Here is a 17,801-nt window from a genome sequence, read left to right as displayed (position 1 = left end):
CCTTTCTGTGCAGTGTTTTGTTTTCTCCGTGGTGGGGGCCAGGGGCCCTCAGATGACCCTGGCCTTGCAGCAGGGTGGCTGGAAACCCCGCATCCCAACCTGCCCCATCGCACACCGTCTGTCCTGGGGAGGGACTGGGGCAGTTGGATGGGGCCGAGTGGATATGGAATTAGATGCCTTCCAGGGCCAGACTGAGCCACCAAGAGATTTGCCAGCCGTGTCATCCGCCTAGCTCAGCAGCTGCCCGTGGCCAGGCCTCGTCCTGGGGGCCTGGGCCAGGACAGAACCTCAGCCCTGCCCTCGGGGGTTCAGGTGCCTCTGGCCCAGAAGGAGGCCCAGGTACTTGTCTTCTCCTCCCCCGTGGCCTCCTGGGAGGGTCCTCTAGCAATCTGGGTGCCCCAGAGATAGGCAAGGAGAGGAGGTTTTGAAGGGCGCGTGCGCATGGGCGGGCCGGGAACAGCTGTGGCTGACCCACCACTCCTGTCTCTGTACCCCCGAACATGGGTGCCGAGGCACTGGTACAAGCAGGGGAAGGGTCAGGACTCTGAGACCCTCAGACCTGGATTCAGGCCTGCCCTGTCCTCTAACCTCTTTCTGCCTCCGCTGCCTCCTCTGTAGAATGGGCATGAAAATAGCTCTTGGAGCGAGGGGCAGGTGTGCGGACCACTTACACCACACCCCTAACTGTGCGCTCTCGGGCCCCCACCCTCCAACCCCTATGGGGTCCTGTACCCAATCTCTCACAGCTGGTAGAAGTTTCTCAGACCCGGCTTGGGAGGGTGCCCTGAAACTGGCAGCTGCCTCCCACAGTGTGCGAGTCCCTCCACATGGGAACCCCTTCCTCTCAGGTGTCCCTGTCTACATAGCAGACCGGCCTGGGCAGCACAGCGGGTGTGGACCCCTGGGTTCCTGGGCCTCATCAGGGGTCACTGCCTACCCCTCCCCTGAGGCCCAGCCACAGGCACCCAGACTGACCTGCTTCACAGCTCCGTGGGGAGCCGAAAGGTGGGCATGGGGAGGGTGAGGGGCCTAAGGGAAGAAGACACCACCCTTGCCCACAAAGAGCACACAGACTGCTGAAAGGCAGGGCACCTTTGAGGTGCTTGGCTTCAGGAGAAGATGCTGCAGAAATGGGGGGGTTCAGAGGTACAGCCTCCTGGGGGCAGCATTGAACTAGACCCCCAGCCTCATGGAGGCTGTCACAGAGCTGAGGGGAGAAGGCCCGAGACAAGCTCCTGAGGGGCTCCGTTAAGTGGGGTGGGTCCACAGAGGGGTGGTGGTACAGGGGGCTCGTCTCTGGGTGGGTGGGGGTAGGGAGACCCGGTCAAGTACACACACACACACACACACACCACAAGCCCTTATGACCATGCCAGGCTCCACGGTCCCACAGTGTAGCAGTCCCTGTCCCTTTTATAAAAGAAGAAACCCCCAAAGAGGCCGGGGCACAGAAATCAGGCCTGGGGTTCTGAGCCAGGCCTGCCTGCCGCTCTTTGCCACACCCGCTGTGTCCCGAATGGCCACCTGTCTGCCTCTCCATCCCCACCTCCCGGGGGTTGGACACCCACTACAGCTGTGCATAGCCAGTCCACCCCAGCCACACCTTGCCCCACAGCTGTGATGCCCCCCTCCCCCGCTGCCACGTGGCTAGAGCCTGAATGGACCTTGAGACCCCCCCTTCCACATCAGACTCACCATGGGGAGCAGGCAACTGGGATCAGACACATCTGGTGGGGGGCAGGTCAGCCTCAGGCCTGTCCCCACACCTGGGGGAGCAGCAGGTGCTCCCATCCCCTGTGAGGCAGGGACCATAGGCCTCCCTCAGAGCAGGGCCAAGGGACCCGGAGGCAGCATGAGGAGGGACAGACAGGGCCGTGGTGCGGGGGTCCATGGTAACCACGGAAGTGGGCCTGTGCCTGTGGAGTGGAGAAAACTGGTGAATATTTCATGCTGTCTTGGGGAAAACTCCAGGAGCCTCTTAACCCACTTCCTGCTTTTCTGAGGATGGGAGGGAGCCCCCTGGGTGGTGGGGCTCGGCCTCTCAGCAGGAGTGACTGGGCTCCTGCAGGAGTCAGGCAGTGCCCTCGGGCCCCACTCCAGGTTTGGGGGGGCCCTGGGAGAAGTCTAGCCCCGAGCATCCCCCTCTGCCCTTCCCTTTCGTTCGCCCCATCCCTTATTTAAAGCAACCGCCTCCCACTGCCAGCTGCTGCCTGCAGCCCTTTGAAAGAACATTGGAGACGTGAATTATTAATAATAGCCTTGAGCTCTTCAGCACCCAGGATGTGTGCCCTGTGTGTGATCAGGCCCTGCCCTGATCCCCTGGAACATTGCCACGGGGTTTGGGAGGGTGTGTGTCTGGTTATCTATTCTGCCACCACACACACACACACACACACACACACACACACACACACACACCACAAGCCCTTATGACCATGCCAGGTTCCACGGTCCCACAGTGTAGCAGTCCCTCTCCATCCCCATTTTACAAATGAAGAGTTGAGGCCCAGAGGGGAAAGCAGCCTGCCGTGGCCCAGCCAGTAGTTATAAGCGACACAGCCAGGATCCCCTGCTGCTGTAGACCCAGCTCTTAACCCGGGCAGTGGACTGTCCCCCAGGCTGGACAAGCCATGGCTTCTCCCACCTCAATTCCCTCCTCTGCGAGGGGCGGCTCGCAACGCCTGCCCTCCCTGCTGCCACGTTCACCATGGGGGGTGGGGTGCGGTGGGGTGGGGGGACACAGGTGACCAAGGCCACCAGACAGAATGCTTTGGAGTTGGGCAGGGCAGTGAAGGTTTGGGTCAGGGCCACTTGACCTGGGAGACAAATGAGACTTTCTACTCCCATAAAGAGTTACAGCCCTGGAAACCCACAAGGGTTGGTCTATCCTGTCCTAGGGGGGTGCTAGGAGCAAGGGGAGTCAAGGCTCTGCAGGAGAGGGGTTAGGCTGTGGGCAGAGTTCTTCTCCAGGGCTCACTGGTGAGGGGTGGCATGCCGTGACCCTGCCTGGCTGCACCCCTGACTCTCCACCTGGGTCACTTTACAGCAGGGATTGTCTTGTCTGGTGTATCCAGCATGCCTAGCCCAGGGCCTGGAAATTTGATGGGGGTAGTGAGAGAGTGAGTGAATGAGAGACAGAGAGAGAGAGAGAGAGAGAGAGAACGAACCAGGCTTCCCAGAAGCGCGGGCATTAGCGTCAAAGTGGAGGGTCAGGAGCACCCAGGCCAGCAAAAGGCTCAGAGGTGGATCTCAGAGGTGGATCTCAGGGATGTCAGTGGGGCACGTGCGGGGGGCAGCCACTGAGCCGTTTCCGCAGAGACCCCACTGCCAGTCCGCGGGCCCTCCCCGATTCGGTCCCCTTCGCCTGCTCCCCAAGAAAAGGCGCAAACCCAGCCGCCTACGATGCCAGAGTGGGGCCTGAGGCGCGGCTGCGGAGGCAGTGTGCGGGCGCGCGGAGATGGCGGAGATGGCGCCCAGGCCCCTGGGAATCCTGACACCGCCCGGGTCTCCCGGGTCCATAGCGGGCGGCGCATCGGCAGGAGGAGGGTGTGGAGAAGGAGGCTGGGAAGCGAGTCCTAGCCTTTCCCTTGGGCATCAGCAGAGGGCCTGAGAGGCCCGCGCGCCCTTGGCCGACTGTCCTGTGCAGGCGCTGTCAGCGGGAACCGAACAGCAGCCGCAGGCTGTCCTGCCACCCAGCCCTGAGCAGGGAGCTGCTGGGCCCCCCTGCAGGATTGTGCCCTGGGGGAGGAGGGCACACAGATGGGGGGGGGGAGGGGTGCACAGATTCAGAAATGACTTCCTAAAGGAATGCTGTTCAGGATGGGCCACAAGGAACCCCGGTGGCCATTCAGGGGACGCCTGTTCCCAGCGGGAGCACCCTCCCCACCCCATCCCGAAGCTTGCCTTCTTCAAGGGCTTTCCTGATCACCGGGGTGGGGGCAGGACCCCTGTTCTCTGAAGCCGAGGGTCTGGCATCAGGTGCCCCCTTAAGCACCCGGGCAGCTCTGAGAGACGGAGAGAGATGGCCTGGTCGGCCCCTGCCAAGATTTCAGCCTTTGAGACATCGGGGGCAGGTCTATCCTGTCTCATAAACTCTCTGATATCGAGTTAATGGGGACCCGAGAGGACAGGGCAGAACTGCCCCTGTGGGTTTCCAAGGCCGTAACTCTTTACAGGAGTACGAAACTTCATCAGCTGGTGGTTTCAAACTGCTGACCTTAAGGTCAGCATCTCAGTGTGTACCCATGACACCACCAGGGTGCCGATGGAGGCGCTGTGAGTCTAAAGGGACTGCAACCAGTTTCTGTTTTGTTTTGTCTCAGGGCTCAACACAGGGTTGTGTACACAGCTGGAGCTCAATAAATGTTTATTGAGTGAATGCCTGCCTTCCCCTGGGCCACTTGGCCTGTGGCCCCTTCTCTTATCTCCACCCATAAGACTGCCTCCCCCTGAAGAACCCTGTTCAAAGGGTGTGGGTTGCAGAACGGAATTTCCATTTCTCCCAGATGGGCCCTCGGGATTACTGCTCTGAGTGCATCTTTAAACCTTAAGCCAAAACTATCCCCTGAAGCCACTTTAAAATCAGACAAGAGTTTAGCTTCACTAGCAAAGAGTGTCTGCCTTGAGTGATGAGCTCTTTGAAAAATTAACCGCAGGAAGCCCCACGGACAACATGGACTGTGGAGAGGCCTCCATGGGGCGGAGCATGCATGTTTATCAGTAAGACAACCAGGAAAGGTGCCTGGGCGCCGTTACAATGTCCTCGCCTCAGTGTCACGGGATGCAACCTGGAGAAACAGCGGAATTGGCGTATAGTTTGCTGGTGCGCCTGACCCAAGCCAGGGTCTGTTCAATCACCTCCTATGGATGTGAACGTTGGACACTGAATAGGAAAGACTGGAGAAAAATCGCTACATTTGAATTGTGGTGCTGGAGAAGAATATTGAACGCACCCTGGGTGGCCAAAAGGACAAACAGATCTCTCTTGGAAGATGTACGGCCAGGGTGCAAATGAGAGGCAGGGATGCCAAGACTTCTCCTTCCATACTTGGGACATGTTGTCGGGGGAGACCGGTTCCGGGACTGGTAAAGTGGGGGAGCAGCAAAAAAGAGACAGACCCTTAAGGAGATGGATTGACCCATGCAACAATGGTGAGGATGGTGCAGGCCTGAGCAGTATTTTGTTCTGTGTGCACAGGGTCGCTGTGGGTCGGACCTGACTCTGCGGCATCTATCAACAACAGCCGCCTTACTGCGGTCCATTCGCCTTTCTCCAGATGAGCTCCATCCTGGTCCTGGAAGCCGAGAGCCCATGGGAGACTGGTCTCGCCCAGGCTGGCAGTGCAGGGCTGCCCTCTCCTGGCCATAAGCGGGAGCTACATGGCTCACCAAACTGCCTGGCCCGGACCTGCGTATACAGAGGTCAGGGCCACGTGCACAGGGCTGGCCGGGCTCCTGTGCCCCTACTGTGCTCAGAGTCTCCTCTCTCTTCTATGGACCTGGCTGTCCCGGCCCCCACCCCACAGGGTCACTGTGAGATTGGAGGCAAAGCCGGGGGCAGACTTCCTGTCCATTCCTCCTCCACCCACCGTCCCCCACACTCTGCCGCCCTCTTCTCCAGAAGGTAGACACCCAAATCCTAAGCCCTTCCAAGCAGGGGCCTCCTTCCCACTATCTAGTCTCCCCAGTGCTTCTCCACAGCCAGTCACGCGTCCCTGGTGGCACTGGTGAGGCAGGGAGAGAAAGCACACACAGAGAGGTTGGGTCACCTGCCCGTGGTGCACAGCCGGTGGACCTGATCAGAGAAGTGAATCCAGGGTGGATTCTTCAGAGGTCCCAGGGCTGCTTTCCTGAACCCCGGTAGGGTCGCTATGAGTCGGCTTCCACTCGATGGCAGTGAATTTGGCTTTTTGGTTTTCATTCTTCTTGAGAGGGGCCCACCGGAGGTTTTTATCAGTGGGAAGATGCCCGATCGGTCTGGGCCTGTTCCACTTCATTTTCACACCACTCCCTAGAGCATTGGTTCTTAACCTGTGGGTCACGACCCCTTAGGAGGTGGTGAAACGACCCTTTTACAGGGGTTGCCCAATTCGTCACAGTAGCAAAATGACAGTGATGAAGTAGCAACAAAAATAATTTAATGTTGGGGGGTCACCACCACATGAGGAACTGTATAAAAGGGTCACGGCATTAGGAAGGTTGAGAACCACCGCCCTAGAGGAAGGGGGCTGGCTTACATCATCCCCTAGAACAGATGAGAAAACGGAGACCCAGGAGGAGTGGAACTACACTCACGGTCATGGGTGCAGGGCTCTGTCCCTGGGGCTGCGGGAGAGATGCTGGGTGCTGTGGGTTAAATTATGTCCCTCCAGGGCCTGTGAGGCTGAAAACAGGACCTTGGCAGCTGGAACCCATCCACATGGTCACCATGGAGAAGGGCAGGTCCCCCTAGCCCAATGTAACGGGTGTCCTTGTAAAAAGGGCATGAGCAGACAGATGAAAGAGTGATCCGGTGACTATGCCGGCAGAGATTGGAGCTGCCCCGTCCAGGAAGCAGGAAGAGGGTAAGCAGGGTCCTCCCCAAGGAGAAGCATGGCCCTGCCAACCCTGGATCCCTGGGTTCTGGCCTCAGACGTGGGTATAGGCGGTTTCTGTCGTTGGAAGCTGCCCACTTTATGGAAATAGATGGCAACACCTCTAGGTAGAGCTTGTCAGGAGCCCTGGTGAGGGATGATGAACTAGCGGAGAAGTCATGGCGGGAACCTATCAGTAGTGCTGCGGAGGAGAGGACCTGGTCATCGGACCTGACGCCGCAGCTCAACGCTGTCCTATCAGAAACCACACTCGCTGCCAGCCCGACCCGTGTGAGTTTCTGAGACGGCCGCGCGTGGCAAGAGTCGAACACCTCCTCTTTCTCCCCAGGAGTAGCTGCTGGTTTGGAACTGCTGACCTTGAGGTTAGCAGTCCAACCTCCGGCCCTGTGCCATCCTCCCCCGTGTTCCTGTGTGGCAGCCACCGTGTCTGTCCGTCTTCTCAAAGGTCTTCCTCCTTTTTACCGCCCGGCTTCTTTACGAAGCAGATGTCCTTCTCCCGGGACTGGTCCCTCCTGTCGACACGCCCAAGGTACATGAGAGGAGGTCTCCTTCGCATCCTGGCCTCTAAGGAGCAATCGGCCGTACTTCTCCTAAGACACATCTGTCGGTCCTTTGAGCAGTCCGCGGTACTTTCAAGAGTCTTCACCAGCACCACCGTTCAAAGGCATCGATTCTTTTTCGGTCGTCCTTATCCAAGGTTCAATTTTCACCTTCCTGGGAAGGGATTGAAAATAGCCTTGCTAACGGGTCCAACGGGGTTGGAGGGGAGTGATGAGCCAATAACAGGAACAAAGAAATAGCAAGGGATCTAAAATTGACGGTGGTGAGGGTGTAGCGTTCCTGGTGATATTTGATTAATCAAAATGTATCCGAGAGGAATTACTGAGAGGTGAATAATGGGGAAACATGATAATGGGGCAGGAGGAAAGTAAAAAGAAGAAGAGGAAAGAACAAGAAGGTTAAAAATTATATATATATGTCTATATAAAGATAGGTGTGTTTGTCTATGTTTAGGTATATTGAAATACAATAAGATGGCAGATAGACTTTGGGCCGCTACTTAAATCTGACATCAGTACAAGAACAGTAATATGCCAATGTATGATACTCACCTTCCTGACACAATTGCTGAAGACAAAATGGGTGCATAAGCAAATGTGGTGAAGAAAGCCAATGGTGCTTGGCTATTAAAAGATAGAATGTGTGGGTCTTAAAGGCTTGAAGATTAACAAGCAGCCATCTAGCTGGGAAGCAACAAAGCCCACATGGAAGAAGCACACCAGCCTATGTGGTCATGAGGTGTCGGTGGGAATAGGTATCAGAAATTCAAAAACAAGGCAAATTGAAGTGAAAGAGTGTAGGCAAAGTGGAGACCCAAAAACTATCTTCAAGATAATTGGAGAGTCCCTCACAGAAGGGCCACCTGGAAGGGATGATATGTCCAGGGTGCAGTATAGCACTGATGAAACACACAACTATCCTCTAGTTCTTTAATATTTCCTCCCCTAATCTTATGGTATGAGTTTTACCTCATTAATCTCGTTAGACCTGTGTATGTTCATTTGTATAATTAAGTTCGTTCAATGCATGAAATCCAAGATAGTAAACCCTTCAGAAATAATAATAAGAGTAATGATTCCTGGAGGGTATGGGAAGAGGGGAGGGGAAGGGGGGTAGGGAGCTGATAGCAGTAATGACTGTATAACCCCACTTAAGGGGAACTAATAACAGAATTTCAGGTGAATGGATACATTGTATGGTGTAATAAACAGCAATAATAACATATAATATAATAATAAGGGTTCCTGGGGGTAGGGTGGGGGAGGGAGGGGATGAAGGGGAGCTGATCTCAGAGTTCAAGAAGAAAGAAGAATGTTTTGACAATGGCGGTGGCAGCAATTGTACAATGATGCTTGATCTAACTGCACAATGGATTGTTATACTATCAGTAAGCACTCCCCATAAAATGACAGAGAAGAGAAACAGAAAGAAAGAAAAGAAAACAGCGTGGCTCCGGTCAAGGAAAACCGCATCTCCGGGAACTCATTTTCAAGTTGCTGACTGAATGATCCCTCACGGCTGACGTGAAACTGGGACGTGTGGAGAAGCCGCTCAGGGTGCCCCCTCAAGCGGGGTCCCAGGCGGCTCTCCAAGGGAGAGTGGGCTCAATTGACAGGAGTTCACACAGGGATCCTGGGGTGCGGTGGTTATGCGTTGGGCTGCGAGGTGCATGGTCATCAGTTCTCAACCATCAGCAGCTCCACTGGAGAAAGACTGGATTTCTAGTCCCATAAACAGTTACAGTCTCCGAAACCCACAGGGGGTCTCGATGAGTTGTGAATTACACCACAGGAGGTGCGTATACTGCAATATCCGCTTCAGCCAGCAGGGCGGCAGCCTCTGGGGCATGCCTCCATCAGGGGTCCGGGGGCAGGAAAGCTCAATGGGGGCTGCTATGAGGCTGTCCGGAGACAAGAAGCCCTGCCCAATTCTGCCTCTACCACTCGGAGGGACACAGCTCAGAAATTCTGGCTTTTTACCTGGACACGTGACCCTTCCTCGAATGGGTGGGGGCTGCGGGTTCTCCCCGTGGCCTCTGGGGGCGCTGGCGTGGCCACTCATCACCTACTTACTGTGCACAGGCGACAACCTCTCTGAGTCCAGCTCTCTGAAATGGGGACCACTGGTCCACATCTTAGAGCGCAAGGTTCCGGGAGCTGACCGTTGCCGGCCCCAGAGGACTGGCACGCAGCCTGGCACAAATTAAGCCTGCTTTCCGGGGTCTGGAGGGCCCACCCAGCTGTGGGCCGGGGAGACTGAACTGTCTTCCCTCCCAGGAGACCCCATTGCTCCAAGGCCCCCAGCCCAGGCTGCACATGAGTCTAAACCCCTGATCATCTGAGCCACACCCCCAGGCCGACCCTGCCCCCATCACCCTCCTCACCTGAGCCCTGCCCCTGAGGCCGAGCCTGCCTCTCACGATCCTCACATCCCGCCCTGGGCATCCTAGGGCCACTCAGACCGGATGAGCGGATGACCGGATGACGGGCATGAGGCACCGTGACGTGGGGCCCGCAGCAAGTGCACTGAACACCTGGGCTCCTAAAGCCACGTGGAGGACAGCCACTTTCACCTGGATGTGAGAGACTTCAGTGGTGTGTGACTGCGTGTGAGTGTGTGTAACTGTGTTCTGATGTGTGTGACTGGGGGTGACTATGAATCGCTCTACAGGAATGCGCGTGTGGTGGCCTGAGTGTGTGTGGTTGTGTGTGGCTGTGAATGTCACAGAGCACATAACTGTGTGTGACTGGCTGGCTGTATAACTGTGAGTGTAACTGTGTGACTGTGAGGTAGCCGGATAGGGGGTTGTTCCTCTCCATGACTAGGGCCCCCTACAGCTCTCAGTCTTCCTAATACTGCGCCCCTTTCATACAGCTCCTCATGTGGGGGTGACCCCCCAAACCATAAAATTATTTTTGTTGCTACTTCATCGCTGTCATTTTGCTACTATTATGAATCGGGTGACCCCTGTGAAAGGGTCGTTAGACCCCCAAAGGGATCAAGACCCACAGGTTGAGAACCGCTGCCCTACAGGAAGTTGGAAGCCTATAAAGGCTATAGGGCGTGGGCCAATTTAGGCTCCGAGCCAGGAAGGGGTGGTACACCTACTGGGCAGTACACCTGGGTGGGCCACAATCTGGGCCAGGTGGGCTTCATTCAGCCAACGTCGACCACGCCTCCCAGCGGAGGGCCCTGAAAAAGCAAGGACTGGGAGGGAGCCCACCCCCTCTTTTCCAGGTGCCCCTCGGCCCTGCTGCGGTTTCTCAGGGCTCAGGCCACCGCGTGTGGGCGTGAAGGGCCCTGATGGTGCCTGTATACAACCTGGAACCTCTTCTGTCCTTTAACAAAACTCGCTTGGATCACAAATCAGGCTTCAGCGTGAATTCTTTCTTGTGGGAAGCCAAGGACCAAGGTATTTCCACCGAGAACCCTCACATGACAGTAACTGTGTTATTTTGTGTGACTGTGTGTAGCTGTCTATGCGACTGAGTGTGACTATGTAGCTGAATGGCTGTGTGTAAGTGTGTGTTACTGTATTTGTGACTCTGTGGATGCGTGTGTGACTGTGTGCATGATGCTGTGTGACTGTGTGCGTGGCTGTGCACTGTGAGTGGGGAGAGTCCTTCCACAGAACTCTGGCCTGCGCAGAAATCTGCCTGCCAAGGATGCTCATTAGAGACTGAGTGCCCAGGGCTTTTATTGGGGCCCAGTTGGTCACTTGGCACCCCTGCCTAGCATCTCCCAGCCGGCCCACGGGGGTTCCGTACAGGCCGCTGCATTGGTGCTCACAGTGTGGTTCTGGGGGGAAGAAGGGCAGCCCCTCCTGAAGTCCAAGTTCCCAGACACCAGCCCAGCCCTCTGCCTCTGGCCTGCATGAGACATGCTGACTGCAATTAGGGTGCAGGTATGAGACCAAGAGGCTGCAGGGGCAGAGAGGCCACGTCCGGGGGGGGGGGCCTCTAGGCCAGGCTTGGACTTGATGGTCAGGGTGATAGGACACGTTGTAGTGGAAGCAGAGGTCCAGGTCCAGCTGGTACTGAAGGGAGACCCCCACGGGCAGCTCTGTGGAGGTGGGGCCCAGGGAAGACTGGAAGCAGGCAGCTAGGAAACATGGGGAAACACCCAGAGTCAACTTCTGGAACCCGGATGGTTCCAGGCGACAGCACTTAATGAGAAGACCCTGAGGGGAAAGAGGTAGGGGCGGCCAGGATGGGCGGAAGCGGCCCTGCTCTCAAAGGTCCCCAGGGAACCGTTTCCGCTGAGAGAGAAAGGTTGGCTCAGAGGTGGTCCAGGGATCCCAGCCTCATCTTCCCCGCAGCAGACCTGGGTCAGTTCTAGCCGATGCCCCTCCAGCACAGCCACACCTGTCAGTGGAGGCTGGCGCCCAGCGCGATGCAGAATAGGCCTCTGCGGGGCTTCCAGATGAAGACGGGCTCGGAAGAAAGGCCTGGCGACCGGCTCTGGAAAACCCACCAGTGAAAACTCCGCAGATCCCAATGATGGTCCCATCCACCACCTGGGGAGCTTCCTGTCACTCTGTAGGGAGCGAAGGGCCTCTGTGAGCCGATGGCAGCCAAGAGGTGGTGGGAGTCAGGGTGGCCGTGGCGTGTGTGTGTTCTGGGGGAGGGGAGGTGTGGGCTGAGGAAGGCCCAACTGTCTGGATAAGGAACAGCCACGGCCACTTTCACTGTAGAGCAGAGCTATTCTGAATTAAAGAGGGCAGGAAGAGAGTGGTCGGGGCAGGACAGGAGGAGAAACAGGGTGTGAAGGAGAGAAAGACCCGGACAGTCAGCCCGGGACAGACGCTGGTGAAAGGCAGGCCGCTCGGTGCAGCCTGCAGGCTCACACGCAGGCACAAACACAGGCACACTCAGACGTACAACTACACCGAGACACACACAGGCACAGATATACATACAGGCACACACACACAGGCACAGACATTCAAATACAGAGATGTACACATACAGACACACAGGAACACAGATAGACACATCTGTACAGACGTATAGACACACACACACAGATCTACACGCACACACACAGGCAGATACGCACAGGCATTCAGACACACAGACACACAAGCGCAAATGCGCACAGACACAACACATACAAAGAGGCAGGGACACAGATACACAAACACACAGACACACACAGGCAGACTGGCACACAGGGATACACACAAAGACTGACACACAGAAGCACACAGACCCAGACATACAGGCACACAGAGACACAGACACGCAGAGGCCCACCCCCTCCCACTGAGCAGCCTTGCGCTGAGCCCCCAGACTGGCAGTACAGTCATCAAGCACCCACTCCCTGCCTGCAATCCTGGGGCTGAGCAGGCTGGGGAGCAACACCCAGAGTGAAACAGGGGCGGCCTCCTCCAGTGGGAGGGGCCCTGGAGGCCCGTCCTTCACCCAGCTGGGCAGGCAGGCCACTGAGACTCAGAGAGGCAGTGATTCCCAGCGCAACACAAGCCAAGCCCACGGTCTGTCTGTGCCCTCTGCTCTGAGCGCGCACACACATGCACACAGACACAGACACACACACACACACCCATTACCGGCGAGTCCTCTTCTAGGCGGGGAAAGGACAGAGGGAAGCCCCAGACCCTGCCCCCCATCGCTCTGCCTCCTTATCTTCTTCCTGAGAAGCGCCTGGCAGGTAGCAGCCTGGCACGGAGTCCGTTAGCTCACCGGCACTCCCTGTCTTGACCAGTGGTCCAAACGGGATTTCTGATATTTGTTTTCATGGGGGAGGGGCCCCTGAAAGCAAAGGTGACAGAGACGTAGGAGAATCAGATGGAGGCCTTGGTACTGGGGGCCTAGAGCCCTGTGTCACCCTCCTGGGACCATGTGCTGGGCATGGGTTAATAGGATGCCCCTTTCACAGAGAAGGAAATCGAGGCTAAACCCATGCCCGTGGCCAACCAGCCAATCCTTCCTCAAAGCAGCCCTCCGGGACAGAGCAGAGCGCCCCCCCCCAGGATTGCCAAAGCGCTCATCGTTCTCCCTGGGAGCCTCTGGTGGGTTTGAACCAAGGACCTTTTGGTTAGCAGCCAAGCACTTACCCATGGTCCCACCAGGGCTCCTTCCATTCAGGTTGAGACATGAACTCACTTGCCCAATTATCAGCCCAAGTGGGTCTAGATGGCAAATGTGACCCTAGGCCAAGTGCTCCGTGGCCAGCAATGTCCCCACAGGAGGTGGAGCGGCAGAAGGTGGGGTGGAGGGGTCAAGAGGACCGACCTCACTGATGTATCTGACAAGTCTCCTCATGTCGGCCTATGATAGCTGACCCATGGACAGTGCCCAAGAAGGCCCTGGCCTCCCTCCCAAGTGCACAACAGGTCAGGCCATTCCTCAACGCCATCAGCAGACCCTGGCTAGCCCTGCGCCGAGCTAGGGCCAAGGCAAGGGATGAGTGCCAGGCCCAGCTACCAGGTCCTGCGGAGCTCAGTCTCCTGCAGTGTGACCTCAGGTCTGTGTTAGTCTGGGGACTTTAGAGAAACAAATCCACAGAAACTCATGTATAAGAGTGAGTTTCATATAAAGGTTAAGTGCACATCAAGAAAACATCCCAACCCAGTGCTGCCCAAGCCCACAAGTCCAACATTACCCCATATGTCCAACACAAATCCACAAAGTCCTCCTGCATCTCACAAAACACACACTATGAGGCCAACTGCAGGAGGAAAGCTGTGTCAGTGAGCGTGTAAGCATCTCAGCGCTGGCAGGGGTCTCCACACGGCTGCTCCAGCACCCAGGGCTGCATCGGGTAGGTCCATGTGGCTTCTCCTTGGGGATGTCTTGCAGGAAGTGAGCCTTGCCAGCTGAAGCAGGGAACTGGCTAAGGCAGCTGCACCCTGGTCCGACCATCACAAAGCAAGAGACCCAAGAACTAGAAAGGCGAGGCTCACCGAGCCATTTATCCCCTTCCCCTTCAATGAACCCCACATGTGTTTATCGGCCAGGCTGGCACAATAAACTAACTACTGCAGTGTGACCCCATGTTAACTAGAGGTCCTACTGAGCTCAGTCTACTGCTGTGTGACTCCACGTTAAGGTGAGTGGGGTCCGATGGCTCCTTAGATATCCCTGTTCTGGGAATTCTGCACATCACCAGAGTCCGGTTGGCACCCCATCGTGGGGATGGCAGACCAGGCAGCATTTCCTTCCGTGGTACACAGGCTTGCCACAAACCACATGTCAGAAGGCAACTCCACAGCAGCTAACAACCCCAACAACAGAGATAGAGAAAGGGGCCCAGAGAGGCTCAGTGGCCCCTCCCCAAGCCCCTGGCCCTGTCAGTGGAGCTGGGCAGAAGCTCTGTCCTCTCAGGTGACGTAGTTCCAGGTGAGTGGCCACTGCAGACCCTGCTTGCCGAGGGAGAAATGAGTATCCAGACACAGGTGCAGTGAGGGGCGGGTGGGGCGGGTGGGGGAGGTGGGGGGCAGGGGAGCATGGTGCAGAAGCCATCCTTCCGCCCTTGGAAACTGGAGACCTTCAGGGAAGACGTGAGCCACCTTTGGAAGATGCCTGGGATTTCATCAGGCACTGGACCCAGACAGGGCACTCCAGGCCCAGGGCTTGGGGCTGTTGAGGACACAGGGGTAACAAGGACACGGGGTAGGTGCAGTGACAGAGCAAAGCTCAGTTCTAGAGAGCACCCGGGAGGCCCCTGTGGGGCTGTGGCCAGAGGGCTTGGAAACCACTCCCAGGAGCCTGGCTTCTGAATACCTAGAAGCTAAAGCAGATGGTTGATGTGGGGCGAAGGTGTTTTTTGGGGAGCCAGGGTGATCACCGGTGTGGGAGCCTGTGCTGACTCAGACCAAGCTGGCCCCCGAGGCCCCTAGGAGTCAGGGAAAATCCCCGCCTCCTGCTGGGTGTGCCCATCAGAGATGCTTGCTCTGTCTAGCGCCCCAGCTGGCCCACTTTAGTGACCCGGATCCAGCCCGAGCCCCTGTGTGGCTGGTCCAGCTCCTTCCATAAAATGCCTTTGCTGTGTATGCCTGCCAGGCTGAGGAAGCTCTTTGAGCTCAGGGATGAAAGGCTCAGAATAGGGAGCTCAGGGGTGAGGTAGGGAGTGACCTCCCGTCCGTCTGTGAGGACTGACTGTGGGCGCCAAGCTCCTCTGAGATGGCTGGCCCCTCAGGCCTCACAGCTGCCAAACTTGTTCCCGCATCGGGGAAACCTGACATTAACGTCCCCTCCCCACGCCCACGCCGTGGCTGCCCAGCCTGTGAAGGACAAACGGCAGACTTGGCCGTCGCCAACACCCTGGACACAGACAGCAGGGAGCAGAGAAGGTGACTGGACAGTGCCCCCTCACCCCTACCCTTACTGGACACTGGACACGGGCACCTGGGACAGGTGTCCTGAGACCATGGGGAAGTCCAGCCGGAGAAAAGCCCAAGGAGCCACCCGGTGCCCACTTTCTCAGGAGAGACACCCCCCACCTTCTGGCCCAGAGAGGGCAGGTGACAAGAACCCTCTGGGACTGAACAGCCCTTGGGGGTCTCCTGCATATATATCCGAGGGAACAGAGGTCAGGGAGCCCAGTGACTTGTCCCAAGTCACACCAGCAGTCAGTGTGGTGGGCAGGCCCCTTCTTCGCTTCCTTCTTCTTGGACTTTGAACCTGACCCCGAGGAAATGGTTCCCAGAGATGCAGTGGCTGGCTCAGAGTCAAGGTCACAGTGGAGCTCCAAAGCCAAACCCCGAACTCACTGTCAGACAGGAGTCGAGCCTCTACACAGGGCAGAACTGCCCCCATGGGTTTCCAAGACTGTAACTCTTTACGGACGTAGAAAGTCTCCTCTGGCTCACTCGGTGGTTTTGGATGGCCCCTCTTGTGGGTGACAGCCCATGACGTAATGCACTGCAGCAGCCAGGCTCCCCACAGCAGAGCCGAGGCAGAGAATGCAAGGCTACCAGCGCGCTCTCGGGCTTTGCCGGTGGGGTGGGGGGTGGGGGTTATGGGGTGTTTCTCCATAGGGTTTTCACGGACTCGTTTTTTTTTTGGAAGTAGATCACCAGGACCTTGCTTCCTCATCTGTCTTAAACTAGACACCTTCCTGACACCTGTCCACCGGGAGCAACCCTGCTGAGATTTAACACCAGTGGCCTCACTGCCAGCATAGTAAAACCTGCAAGCCGTCACAGCTCACTAAAGTCACAGAGGGAGAGTGGTGTCTTATCAACAGGGTCCTTTTTCCCACCCACTGCAGGCCCAAATCTCTGCACCATGTTCCGATACCGGGTCTTGAACTCAGGGAGTCTCCATCCAACCCTGGGGACCAAAATGGTAGCACTGCTGTCTCCCAAGAGCCCTGATGGTGTAGTGGTTCACATTGGGCTGCTAACCACAAGGTCAGCCAGCGGTTGGAAACTACCAACGTCCCCGAGGGAGAAAGAGGAGGGTTCCTTCTCCAGAAAGAATTACAATCTCAGAAACCCACCCGAGCAGCTCTACTCTGTCCTGCAGGGTTGCGACGAGTCAGAATCGACTGGTAGAAGTGTTTGGTGTTTTGGGGTTTGGCTGTCTTCAGGACAATAGAGGTGAGGCCCCTCTATTCCAGGTGGGGCAATGGAGACCTCAGAAGGGGGCAGGGGACAATGCTGTCTGGACACAGGGCGAAGTGGGCAGCATGAGGGCTTCAGGCACGTGAGCACGCACACACACACAGGTATCTTTCTGTGCCTGCTCGGTGGTTTTGTCACTACTTGTCCCCTTCCTTCTTGAGGGCCCTGGTGGCAGGGTGGCTATGCATTGGACTGCAAAGCTCAACGTCAGCAGTTTGAAACCATCAGCTGCTCCTTGAAAGAGAGGGCTTTCTACTCCCATAGTTCCATGCCTGGGAAACACACAGGGGAGTGCCACCCTGTCCTGTAGGGTTGCTGTCAGATGCCATCAACTCGACGGCAGTGAGCTCTTGTCACTTTAAAAGTGAACGCACAACATCTCAACCTTCCTTCAGGAGAAGGCACAGGAAATGACCTTGTGCCCTAGCATCCTGGGCAGCCGGGAACACAGGTCCCTCCATCAGGATTCCACAGGAGGTGAGTAAGGCTCTGTGATCAGGGCTGCCCTCTCTCATCACGAGCTGTGCTTCTGCGGAGAACCTCCTGGAACCCCAGTCAACCCTGAGAGGCAAAGGACTGGGCCCTGGAAGAGCTCCTTCCAAGCTCTGACTGTGCCAGTCTCCTAAATCCTCTAGGCACCTGCTTCCTGGCCTGCATCACAGGTGTAGAAATGCCTGGTTACAAGGACAATTGTGTATGTGCCAGGCATTTAGCAAGCCTTCAGCAATCATTTACTGAGTCCCCTGAGAGTCAAATGCCACCCTCCTTCACTAGGGTCCCGGACCGGGTTTTCTACTGCCTTGCTGCCCTTTTCCAGGGCCATCCTCAGGAAGGCTGTATCCCCAAGTCCCCAAGACCTTTAAGGCTCTAACACCCGCGCCTTTTAGGTTCGCTGGCGGGGAGCTGGGATGCCCGAAGGGCGCCTGGGGGCGCGCGTGCCCTCCGGTCGCAGGGGGGTGTGGAAGGGAGAGGGGGCGATGAGCAAGAGCTGGTGCTCAGGACAATGTGCCAGGTGTTTGATGTACAGACTGGGGTCAAGTGCGCAGCCCGGCCCGGCG

The sequence above is a fragment of the Echinops telfairi genome, unplaced genomic scaffold, assembly GCF_000313985.2.
Source record: "Echinops telfairi isolate 266 unplaced genomic scaffold, ASM31398v2 ScPeMD7_2;HRSCAF=8, whole genome shotgun sequence".
Taxonomy (NCBI): domain Eukaryota; kingdom Metazoa; phylum Chordata; class Mammalia; order Afrosoricida; family Tenrecidae; genus Echinops; species Echinops telfairi.
Note: the sequence above shows the minus strand (reverse complement) of the source record.